A 13660-nucleotide genomic window follows, 5' to 3' on the forward strand; every position below is an offset into this window, starting at 1 on the left:
TCAACTACAACAACAATAACAAAAACGACCTTCACACAGAAAATGGCAAATAAGATGAAAAACTAAATATTTACGTGCAATAAATTTAAACACAAAACAAAAAACCGATATTTATCACTGTAAATTTAATACCCTTACAATTTACTGATATACTTTATTTAATTTTACTTAATTATCCTTACTATTTACTGTCAGTTAGTAAAGTATATTAAAACTGACTTTAAATTTGTTGAAAATAGCCAATAACATTTATAAACTTTTTTGTGCCACTTTTTTGTTCTGAACTAACCTATTAAATATATCTATTATATAGATTTCTATAGTGAATATTTCCCCAGTTCGCCATTAAATTTTTTATTCGAAATATTCACACAGTGTGTCATTCAATTTTATTAGCCAAATACAAAGTTATAATCTGTTAGGGTAATTTTTGATCTGTGCAAGTGAATCAAATACAAATTTCAGAATATTCTAATATATTACAAAATATTTTTGTGACCAACAAGATTTTAAGAGTATTTTTAAATGTTGTACACTGCAATTATATAGTCTTGACTACTTAAGTAACAAATAATGAAACACAAATTGAACATCACTTAAGTTCAAAGTGAATATGCCGCTTTTGGGGCAATCGAGAGAGGGTATAACAAGCCCCGAAAGAACTATTCAAAACCAAACCCAGATGCGACGACAATGATAAAAGTCGAATAAAAGAAGGCAAAAAAAAAAGAAAAAAGTAAAAACCAAAAAACAATTGAAAGAGGCCAAAAGAAAAAGGCAAACAACAAAAACAATCTTTATTTGTTTTTGTTTAGTTTCGGTTTTTGCTGTTTCTCTCTCTCTATAAACTAAGTAGAAGAAAAAGAAGTTGGTGGGCGGGTCTAGTAGTGGGAGGAGTTTTTGTGCTGACAATAAAGTTGTTTGTACTTTGGTTGAACGACCCACGAGGGGAGGAGAGTTTAGCTCCTAGATGCAGGTTAGTGGAATATGGGCATAACTGATTTTATGATAACTCAAGTTAATTGGCTAAATTGTCTACTCAAATTGACAAAGCGTTAACGTCAAGTTTTGACCTCCACCTCGAACTCAACTCGCCTAAAAAAAAAGTGCAAAATGCGAATTCAAATAATTAAAGTTTTGTTGTTGTTTACTATTTAAAAAGTTTATTTTCGCTATATACCTCGAAGAAATCTTCGACTTGCCCCTTGGATCAATCCATGAATATGTGTACATAAACCAGCATCTTTATAATAAACATTCTGTAATTCAACTAGGGAGGGATATAAATAAAAGCAATATAAAATACCTCCCCGCTACTCTCCACATCCGGCACTGTATGTTAGGGTATTAGCCAATTGGCTTTACTTTCTAGCTCTTTTTATACAAAACTTGTAATATAATATTCCCTTTTAACATTGCGAGTTTAAAAAGTTATTCAGATAGTTGTAACATTTCCAATTGCTTACAATTCCCTAGATGAAATTTCTAATAAGTGCTTCATCCATTCTCGTCCCATCATCACATCCTGTTTATCCTAATGTGTATGTCTGTCAAAATGACAACATGAAGAGCCATTTACTCTGCCTCGCCCCCTCGTGTCCTTATCTTATGTTTTATAAGTAGACATTCTACGTTCTTGTCATCGTTATCCGCAAATAGAAAGGCAGGTACATACATACATATTTATATCTAAAAACTGAGTGGATACACTAATAAGCCATAACATTAGCCAAAATCCAAGCGACAAAAAATGTTGACTGAAAACTTCCATTTCAATAACACTCTCTTTCTTTCAAGTCAAGTCAAATACATTTACAATTCCATTTTCTATTTTGCTGCTGGTCTTCAACGCCCACAACAAATGCCATTTTGTTGTAATTTCAATTTTACTCACACACATAAACATACAGAAACTAAAACGAAATAAAATTAAAGTGAACAAAGTGCAAACGACGACAAAGTATAGAAATAAAAGAAAGGAAAGAAAGAAGGAAAAACTCGGCAACTCGAACTCGAACTCTTGCCAAACTATTTCCAGACTTGCACACACTTTGTCAGTTTTTGTCAGTGGAAAAGTTTTCTGCGCTGCTTTTTCGCTTGCTGCTGAGTTTTCCTCCACCTCGACGACAATGTCTGGGGGGAGAGGAGAGTTCGGGAAAATTACAGTCTTTGTCAAATGCAGTTGGCCCCGTCTAGTGGAAAGGGAGAAACGAGTTCAAACACACACACACAGACACCAAACAAGGTATAACAAAAGATTTGCCAATAATCATGATGATGATGATGATGATGATAATAATGTTGATAATGATGATGTCGATTCGAAAGACACAAGGTTTTAAGATGGAGAGAAAATTGCTTGGACTTTTGCAAGTCAAACTCCAAGTCCAGATAATCAATTATGTAAAAAAAGGGCAACGAAACAACAAAATGCGGAACTCGCTTGTCACAGCAATAAAACAAAAATAAAATGCAATCAGTACACAGTTCAATGAGAGACAGAGATAGAAAGAAGTAGCAATGAAAGGTGGAGAGGAGGGGCTATAGGAGGGTACTGAAGGCAGTGCATAATTTTGCACGGCACATTGACTGATTATGACCGCTTCAATGAACGATGATTTATGCAAAGCATGGCTCAAACGGGGAGGGACGGACCACGGGAGACAACCGTACGGTAGCTGCTCAGCGCCACTGTGCAAGAGAGTAAGAGTAAGAGAGAGAAGGAGGTAGGACGGGGAGTGAAAATTACAATGACAAATTAATGAAAATAAGCGCCAAAGAAATGGCGCCTAGAAAATTATGAAAATGCTCAGAAGGAAAAGAAAAAGCAACAGCCATGAGAGAACAAATGGAAAAAAACTCAGAGAAAAAACAAAAAAATCAAATACTTAATACTAACTCCAAGACAGGTTATAAATAATGTAAATACAGTGCAAAAAATCGACGGAACATGAATGACCCTAAGCTAAACTCAATTTTCCCTCTGACTTTTGAACAAAACTCATGGAATATATTGCAATCAAACAACTCATAAAACTCTTATCGAAAAGTTCTTAGAATTCCAATAAGACTTTATTATGAATTCAATTATTTGCAATATTTCTGTGTATCTGATAAAAAAAGTCGGCAAATCGCGTGACAGTTCATAATGATACCTTTAACAAAAACATTAGTAATGCTTTGTGATCGTAAAAGATCAGGGAAATCTACGAATTACTAAAACTGATCGAGGCAAAGTGAATGGAGAGAAGGTTTTAAATGTTTCAAACTGTTTATATAAATAAATCATCTGGAAATATAAATCGAATCTAAGCGAATATCTTTAACTAATAATTTACTAATCAATTTTCCTTTTCCTTCCCTCAAAAGTTCTAGTTTTGTCATAAATTTAAATGCAAAATTTTGTATTTTTAGATTATTTTTTTGGGTTATTTCTTCAAAAAAGTTGATTAGATTGCAAAAACATGAAACAATAATGTTTATTTGTTTGTCGACATTTTCATTCATTCTTTAGCCAGTTAGCTGGTTGGTTAGTTAGTTAGTTTGCTAAGTTAGTTATCCCCATTATTATGTCACACACACATAGCTTTAGGCATATGTATTTATTACGGTTTTGGCTCTAATAAAACTAGTTTGTTTGAAGAAGCAAAGCAGCGACTAGAACCAGTTAGCATCTTAATTTCAACTGCTTTCACAAGTTGTGAAGGGGAAAGAAAAGACGAGACAAACAGAGGAATGAGGGAAAGAGAGAGAGAGAGAGTGAGAGAGAGAGAGAAACCCAGAACCATACATCATTCATGCTCCATGGATCTTCTATTTACCACAAAGCGCATCAACACTGTATCCACACACACGGAAACACAGACACACACACTCACAGAGGCACGCACAACCCTAAAAGCAACCCTAAAATGCCCTGAACTGTAAATTTCAGTAGTCAACTGGCATTTTTTCTTGTCGCTGTTGTTGTTGTTGTTGTTTTGGTTGCTAAACCCTTTTCCTTTCGTATACCCTGTAAAAGCCCGATGGGGTGAAAAAGTGGGTATATTAGAATTAACGGAATGTGCGTGACCGGATGGAATAACATTTAGTTGGAACATTTCGAACGATGGGGATCGTCTCGTCTTAGACTCTTTATCGGAGTCCTGAATCGGTATTGCTAGACATCAATTGCTTTCCAGCTCTATCCGTCACATCCATTGGTCTATATAATTTTTTCTCAAGATCTAAGAACGTTGAAATTGTCTTCATCTTCTCCTAGTCTCAAATGTAGAGGGTACCTTCTGGGTCGACTCAACTCTTTGGGCCCTCATTTCTTTTGCCTCTTTGTCGTCCAAGCATTGTGTAATTTAATTGCCGAGGCATTGTATATCAGGGTCATTGAGTGGGTAGAAAGTGGAGTACAACGATAATGGGTGGCCAATGGGAGTGGGGTGGAGGTCGACTGAAAGGAAGTTAGCCGGGGCCCTTGAAGGAAAATTTATGCAGAAAAATATTTTAAATGAATAATAAACACAATATTTGAAAAGTATTTAGTGGCACAACAGGACAAAAACCAAAAAAAAAGGGCCAAGGCAAAGCAAAAATTTATAATGTTTGTTAATTAATTGGGGGAAAACAAGAAATACAAAAACGACAACAAGGGTTTGGCTAAAAGGATTGCGTTTAATAGTGGTGCGAGTTAGTTAAGGTCAGTTTTTTTTCCGTAAGACCATGAGAGATGACCTCTAAATTTGTTAAGGTTCAGTTGGATTATCCAATAAGAAGGTTTCCGTTTTAATCTCCAAAAGAATTGTCATTCATGCTGACTAAAGATGAATAATTCAAAATAAAACTAAAATTAAATTTAAATAGCTTTTATATTCGAATATGAGTACTCAGAGCCGATGTTTTGAATGCATTTCTGTAGCCCTCTAATGACTTTAGTTAGTTTTTTAATCTACGAATAAAAAGCCAACAAGTTATCGTATTAACTAATTCTGTTGTATTTATACCATACACCCATAGGGTGAAATGGTATATTAAAGTCGCCAAAATGTATGTAACAGGCAGAAGGAAGCATCTCCGACCCCACAAAGTATATATATTCTTGATCAGGATCAAAAACCGAGTCGATCTAGCCATGTCCGTCTGTCCGTCCGTCCGTCCGTCCGTCCGTCCGTATGAACACCTAGATCTCGGAGACTATAAGAGCTAGAGCCACCAAATTTGGTATGCAGTCTCGTGTAGTATGTACGCTTATCGAGTTTGTTTCAAATTTTTGCCACGCCCCCTTCCGCCCCCGGAATTTACATAAAACTGTTTTTCTTAAAAAGTATGGCATATAGAGACATCAAATTTGGGTTATATACTTGTTTAGTTAGCGCGCAGAAAATAATTGTTCCAACTTTTTGCCACGCCCCCTTCCGCCCCCGGAATTTACATAACTCTGATTTTCTTAAAAACTATGAAAGCTACCGACATTAAATTTGGTATGTAAGCTAGCTTAATAGACGCGCAGATATTGACTATTTAAAAATTTTGCCACGCCCATTTCCGCCCCCGAAAATTAAACAAAACAGATTTTCTCGAAAACTAACAAAGCTAAAGTCACCAAATTTAGTATGTATATTGGCTTAGTATGCGCGCAGAATACATATAGTTTAATATGTTGCCACGCCCACTTCCGCCTCCATAATTTAGAAAAAACCGATTGGCTCTTGCAATTTTTTGACCATCGCAATCAAATTTGGCGGACTAATTAATCTTATCTATTTCTACCAAACTACCAAATTTGATTGAAATCGGACTAGAAACATGCAAAATATGCGTATGAACGTATTTTGCTACGCGATGCATAAGGGCAGAATTGGCCGTTGGCTAGTGGCGGCGCTAAAGTGCTCGTGTGTTTGTAGAGTGAGTGAGATAGCATATGGTATGAGGCGTGTTAAAACAATTTAATAGACATACATTTGGTTTTCGAAATTTTAAATATTTGTTTCACCTGGTGTATGGTATACCCAAGTCGGCGAGACGACTTACTTACTTCATTTTTTTTGGCAATGATAAGAAAATGTCTTGACCTTATCGAATGGGAGCGATAACTCATTGAGTGCTTAACTTTGTTAGATAAGAATTATAGAGTCTGAAAATAATTGCAGTTGCTGCAACAATGAACCTAGAGTAATCAATTGAATGCAGCAGTTGATTACGTTTGGAAAGGTAATGCTAATTCAACATGTAACTAACATGCATATCAAGGTCGAACCTTTACTTTATCATACGACAGACGACAGACGACAGCCCACAGCCCACGGTTGTGTGTATTCCCCTCACGACTGCAACAAACAAAGTTGTTTTCAATGCCATTTAAGTTTGGTTTCCAGAGCGAATCGTTTCACACATTGCCCCTGCCTGCCTGCCCAGCCCCCACGTGTGCCAATGTGGGGCACACAGCGTAAAAAAAGAAATAGGAATTCCAAAATGCAAGTTAACGTTATAAATGTGTAGGAATATATACACACTCGGATATATGTATATCCGCTATATATGTATATGTCGATATGTTTGTATGTACTTAGTTATGTATAGCATTCGGTTTAGAAGGCAACAGAAATTTGATTATATTTTCCAAATGGTTTCTTTTCGTTCGTTTTTCTTCTTCTTATTTTTTTCTATCGTTTCTGTTTGCTCGTCATGCCACACGTACTTTCTTCATTTCTATGCCACACGATACAGATACCAAACGCCGAATTGTGGTTCATTCTCTCTCTGTCTCTTGGGTCTAGTCCAAGTTAGCTATACATATATGATGGTTTTTGGTTTTCGTTGCTTCTTTTTTCTTCGTCTTTTCGCAGTTGAGAAGCCACTTTTCCAACGACACATTGTTCCACGAGTGTTTTGGCGTCTACTTTGTGGGCTATAGAATTGTAAAATTGCTTCTGATGATTGAGGTAGAGCAGGCCAAACAACAAACCAACCAACCAACCAGCCAACCCAAAAGCTGTGTGTTAGCTGCCTGTTGTCAAAGGTTAGGAACTTTTCAAATTGTTTTGGCTTTGCATTTGTATGGCAGCTAAGAATACCTATTTCAAATGCTTAATCATAATGAAGATGACGATGATGAGGATGACGATACCCGCTGATGATGAGATGGCGAAGCTCAATTTGTTAACAAATATGATGTCAAAATGCTTTCGAGCAGCAGCAAACGAATCGAGCAGTTAAATGATTTAGCTTATTAACAAATTTACGTGTTCTTTACCAGTTTTCAAATGTTTAAATAATTTTGCAAATGGTCGAGATGTTAGGAGTGTTGATTAAACCATAAAACCATAGCAAACCGTTATTACTTAAGTTATGTTACTAAAAATCAAAATGTGTAAAGAAACTTACGTTAGACAGGCAAAAATATGAACTCCCCTTTGACTGAGAAAGAGGTTCTGTAATTTACTTGAATAAATTTTACACATTTTTTGTGTAAAGTGTTTATAATTACGAGTGTATTTGCTAGAATCATTTTCAGATTCATTCAGATCGTTTACAACGTTTCACAAATGCCATTCAACTCTCTGCTTCACCGCCCTCACCACAATTTGTATCCTCTACTGAGTCATTCAAAATTCCTCAACAAATCAAATCTTATTTGCTTTTCACATTCGCCGTCCTATCTCTTGCTTCCTTCCGCTTTTCGTCGCTATATCTGTGTCTCTCGCTCTGTGAAGGTCAAATTGAAAATGAAAATGGGTGAAACATGAAAAACATGGCACCCAATTTATTCTCGTTCGTTTCCGTTCCATTTTCCCTTCCTCACCGCCGTGTCTTTCCGTCTGATTCCTAAGGTACTTACTTACTAAAGGGGGAGATAGAGGTTGGTAGAGGGCTCAACAAACTCATTCATATGAATTGTGAAAAGCCAAATAAGTGGAAAAATAAGTAGGGAAAATAACCAGAAAAGAAAACATAGAAAAGGCTTTCATTACCTCTCCTATGTACATAAATACATTCATATGTATGAATGTGAATGTTAACTGTGTGTTTGTGTGTGTTTTCAAATACTTTTCGTGAAAAATATATAAAAATTACTACTCCATTCCATACCCAAAACAAAATAAAAGAATCTAGAAATATGTTTAACACACAATATTCTTGAAAATTGTTTATTCTTCTACCCTGTAACATAATGTTAAAGTTGTGTAGCATATATGTGCACACACAGAAATTTGTCAAGTATAATTAATAGTCAAGCCAACCCGGCGTATGCGTAATATTATTTCCTTATAATAAGTTTATACTATGGAATCATAAGGCAAACTGAATTCAAGTTGTTTTCCATTAGTTTCATTTTGTAATTCCCAAATTGTTTTAGCTTTGAATTGGTGTTATTGCTTGGACTTGGAGAACTCTCAACATCTTTATTTGTTACCTTTATTCCTCTCCCAAAACCCACTTCTTTAAAAATAGGAAAAATATACTTAAATCAGATTCCATTTAGCATAAAATCATAAATTTTTATGCAAAATCTTTGAGTCTTTAAATGCCTTTAAATTTGTGGGGTACTTTAAAGTCGTTGCTAGTGCCTTAGCATATGTGTCATTTCTTTTGCTTTTATTTGTTATTATTATTATTTTTTTTTTTTTGGTGTGTGGCAGGCGCAATAACAACAAATAGACAACATGGCAAATTTTGTGTAAATACAAAATTTTTGACTAGTGAAAAAAAAAAACAGCAGAAAAACAAAGCATAGCAAAGCAAAGCAAATAAGAAAAAAAACACCCAATGGCATCATAAATATTACGCTCAATTGTGTCAACAACAACAACAGCAGCACAAGAACTCGATGTTGCTAATGGTGTTGTTGTTTTTGCTGTTGTTGGATTTTTAAGCGCCCGTGCCTCTACGTCCGTGCCATCCCTCCATCCGTCCATCCGTCCGCCTGTGTCTGCATATATGTCTGCACACGTTTCACAAACAAATGAATTCGTTAAAATTTATAGTGCACATGAAAATTGCATAGCGAGGCGACAAAATTGATGATTTTATGTGCGAGGGTGAGGGAGTGAGATTGGAATGACGCGGAGACTGGCAATTGGTGCTCAGTTCGCACCGCCATAGAGGGCAGTCGGTCGATTTTTGGGGTTGAATGGAAATCAAATTGAAATCTCTGAAAATGATTTTCAAAGCGACAAAAAAATGACAGTTATTCCTTGCATAATGTTCGACTTTCGAGTTACCTTGCTATTAAACAGGAAGTCAGCACTAATTCACCTTCTAATTGAATTAACTTTCTCTTATACAATTGGTGTTTAGAAAATTTATACTTTTCTGTCCATCTCTCGAGAAATAATTTGATTTAGTTTAAACTTAATTTTATGATTCTTCTTAAATCAGTATTACTCTTATGTTAGGCCTAATATACCCCATATTTCTCCATGGATAAAATGCGGGGTATAAGGCCAACACTCAAATACCGCATCAGGTGGAAATGAAGCTATTCATGGCTATATATACACACTCTGTATTCAAAAGAGGTGATAAAAACACGTTTATTTGTGGAAATTTGGCCAATAGTTTAGTTATTGCAAGAATAAAATCGTTTATTTCAAAATAATTTGTTGACCTAAAGATAAATTTTACGGACACATAAACCTTTTTCAATGTTTGTTTCAATTTCATAAGAAAAGTCAAATGTCAAAGGGTAGATTATTTTCTCGAAATTGTTTGATATTTTTATTTCTAAAGAAGAAAACAATTGGAAATTGGTTTTAATCCTTTAAGAAATTTTCTTGTGATTGAAGAAATCCTTGTAGATTTGCATTTCTATGTATGTATGTATATAGCTATATCTTTTGAACTGATATATATATGCATAGCTTTTAACTAACCTCAATGGCAGCCAAGCTATCAGGAATTGGGAAAAGATCCCCCATGTTGATGCTGTCGTCGGTTTGTGTTCCTCCTTTTGCCTTTCCTCCCAACGGTGGCAAAAGAACTCCGCAAAAAAAAGAAATTTATTTGCATATTTTTAGGCGCGCGCGCGCGAAATGAGAACGCGCGGCGGCTACACGAATTACGAGAGAGATTGAGCTGGTATGTGTGGTGTTTGCGTGCGTATGTAAGTGTGTGAGTGAGTGAGAGCGAGCCGAGAAGGAAATTTTAATTAAAATTTAAATATGCGGCATGTTGTTGTTGTTGTTGCCGTTCATCGTGGCAAAAGCCAAAGGCGGAAGGACCTGACCGAAATGTGGGCCAGAAGCAACAACAAAGCAAAAACAATTGAAAAAGGAACCTTTGAGAGGTCGACTGACGAGGACTTAAAAACAAGTTTCAGTAGATTTTCCGTGGTCGTGTCACAGTGATTGTTTCAGTCTTAGTTCTCGTTGCTGGTCGCGTCTAGCGGAAATTGTCAATTTTAATAATTGTGTAAATATTTTCAGTCAAAAAAAAGAGAAGCAAATGGAATAAAAAAACTGTGATTTCTTTTTTGGCGACATTGTGTGTTTAAATATGCATGTAAATAAAATTAGTTCATTAGGTTATGGAAGAGCTTCAGGTCAAAGCTTAAAGCTATTTGAGAAGGGAAGAAAAAGAGAAAGAGAAATTTTCGCCACATTTTAATGTAGGCGGGAGTTCTCGCTGACAATAACAAGGGCGCCCACACAGATCACAGGTGTTTTTAATGTGAAATTGAGTCCTTTGGGAGTGCAGCAAATTTGACGCTAAATAAAGACACAGACACACACACACACACACACGGACACATAGCAGAACAGATATAGGAGACATGTGAGTGGGTGTGAGTGTGAGTGAGTGTGAGTGTGGGTGAAGGAATGGAACATGAGCAAAAACAAATAGCAAAACATTTGTCTATTTGCCTGTTGTTGGCCAGGTTAGTTGAGAATGGAGAGAAGTGGGAGAAGCAGGGATGGCATAGGAGAACGCCATGCGGGACAGGACAATATGAGCAGCTGGATCGACCTGCATATGTAATGTGTTTGTATGTACGTCATTATTAAGCACAGCTTAACACCTACAGATAGCTATGGTTATAGGATATAGATATATAGAAATAGGTACACGATTGGCTAAAAGAGTGAGTAAGAGAGATGGCTAATTTAATGTCATGGCATTATGGGGATTTACAGAGGATAATGATGATAATGATGTTGATGATGATGATTACAATAAGCGCCATGCCGAGCCGCTCAACATACATTTCATGTTACTTCCATTTGGATTTTGCCAACTGCCAGAACAGAACAGAACAAGGCTTTAAATATGAATGAGCCGAGCCAATCCCAACAGGAGAGCCTGTAAATATACTTATGTATATGTCTGTATGTATTTATATTTACATTCACCCGACGATTATTCTGCCCGCTTTTATGGGTCAACATTTAGCTATTTACAACTACTGTTGATTGTTATTTGCATTTTGTAGTTAATATTTACGCCATTTCTGTATGAGACAACAGAGGCCTGCTACCCATTATCCATTTGCTTTGTTTCCATGCCACAGATTATTTCCATAACACATTTTGCTATTGGCAGTGCAGGAATTTAAACAGTTTGTCAAATTATGTTATGTTAAATTTTAATCCATTTATAAAGTATATAAGTATATGATATTAAAAACAGATATCACTAAAATGTCTTAAATTGATGGCCACTGCTGTATTTTTGATTCATTTTAGTAAAATTTGGCTTAGTTTTTCTCTTTCAAGAATCACTTATCATGATTTTTCCACTCTTGAAATTACGTAGAGATCTAAAGCAAATTTAGATTGTGAAGTTTTTTCTATTTTCTATGTTGTTTTTTCCTCCCTCTTCTCCCCTCATGCAGTAAATCTTCTTTCTCTAATGCTTCAAAGCCAGAGTGTTGGCTGAAATAACTATTTCGAAAACATTTCTGTTCTATCAAATTGCAAATTTAAACCACTCTACAAGTATTTCAAATTGCAAAATATATACATGCGCAGATATCTATACATACTTAAATCTGTTTTGGTATGCATACAAAAATACACGTACACATACATATACAGATAATACTTGTGAAAAAATATGCCGAGACTTGGTTTTTCAGTGACTTATGTTCCGGTTTCATCTGCCTGTCTGAATGCCAGCTTTCCTCCTTCCTCTTTTCTATTATCTTCCCATCGCAGGTTCTCGCTTCCAGTTTGCTACAACAATTGCAACTATAGAAATAGGTTTTTTTTTTGGTCCTTTATTTTTTTTTCCTCCAATTCTCTGTTTGTGTGTTTCTTTTACTTTCTGGGCTGCTGCATTTGCTTTTTGCATTTGCACGAAAATCTGCTTTCGACTGTGCGGAATTTCTTTACTTTTTAAAATACTCTTACTTTTGATGGGTATTTTGCATTTTGATGAAGGGGAAGGGTCATTTCAAGGTATTTCTAAAATATTCGTCTTTTTCCGCGTTTCATTCCACTTAAGCAGTGAATCTTTCAAATGGTCGTGATATTTTTGCCAACATCAAAAATTAGAAATATTTAAAAGATAAAAAACTTTATTTTTTGATTGGACCTCCTCTAATATATATATATACATATGTATATATTTTCTAGATCCGTCCATCACATAATAAAGTTAGTAGAAACAACATTTGAGTATCAATAATGTATCGAATAATGAAGATTTTTACAGAATTGATTGCTTAAGACACACATTTCTTGTAAGGGTATCAGAAGCTTTATGCTTAGCGTAACTTTAGCTTTTAGTTTTTTTTTTTTTTGATTTCCTCTTCTTTTTTGGGTTAAAGAGAAGCGGGCGAGATGAGATGGGTGGTTGGTTGGTTCGTTGGCTGGTTGGCTGGTTGGTTGTTTGGAAGCTTAGAAGTAGTTCGTCCCTGCATTGTTGTTGTTGCTGTGCTGCGCTCTGGTTGTTAGTTTGCAATCCACAAAAACCGCCACGAAATGGATAAGGTAGGCAGCAGCGGAAAAGTAGGAGAATGAGAAGAAGAAGATGAAGGAGCACTCACTCACTCAGTTAGTTTGCCACAGCCACAATTTGCCATGTAAATATTAATGCACAGACTAGACATGAGCACAGGGAGGCAGAATCCGATGAGGAGGGGCGTTGTCCGGGAGGGTTGGCTTGGGCGAAACATCGTCTGTGCTCAATTTTTCAAAGCTCGTTTGTGTCGTTGTGCTCAACCTCCACCCAATCGTCCGTCCGTCTGTCTTTCTGTTCGTCCTCCTCTTGCTTTGCCTGGCTATGCAAATAATGAATGCAAAATGCTCTTCAAGTGCGTCTGGGGAGGGAAATGAACGGTAGCAAGAGACGACGACCAGCAGGAGGAGGAGGAGGACTGAAGGCAGACTAATGGTGAATTTTTGGGTTCATTTAAAGATTTTTTTTGCCATTGAGTTATTGAGTTTTGACACTAATTAAATTGCATCACATGAAGAAGACTAATTAACTTTATTGTGTTTTAACTAACTCTCTTCCATTCTCTCTTTCTTTATTTGCAGTTACCTCCTGGTGGGAAATGACATAAACACGTGATATTTTCTGTGGAATGATTTATAGCAATTTTGAATGTGGATAATGCATCTGTGACTTCCACTCTCGGCAATAATGCTGCATCATCCCCAAATCTAGCAAAATGAAGTGAAAAAGACCTGAAAAATTGAAACAAATTAAAAGCAACTCAAAATGTGTG

General features: G+C 36.0%; 1 long non-coding RNA gene across 3 annotated transcripts in view; it reads left to right on the top strand.

Annotated features, from left to right (window-relative positions):
- The window catches only part of LOC111519814, a 47504-nt gene extending 33850 nt beyond the window's left edge, over nt 1-13654 (top strand). For all 3 annotated transcript variants that reach the window (XR_002724489.2, XR_006953958.1, XR_006953959.1), the window contains exon 3: nt 13470-13654. This is a non-coding gene — a long non-coding RNA (uncharacterized LOC111519814). The remainder of the gene's footprint in view (nt 1-13469) is intronic.
- The last annotated feature ends 6 nt before the right edge of the window (nt 13655-13660 follow it).

Source organism: Drosophila willistoni (assembly GCF_018902025.1).
Source record: "Drosophila willistoni isolate 14030-0811.24 chromosome 2L unlocalized genomic scaffold, UCI_dwil_1.1 Seg196, whole genome shotgun sequence".
NCBI classification, from domain to species: Eukaryota; Metazoa; Arthropoda; class Insecta; order Diptera; family Drosophilidae; genus Drosophila; species Drosophila willistoni.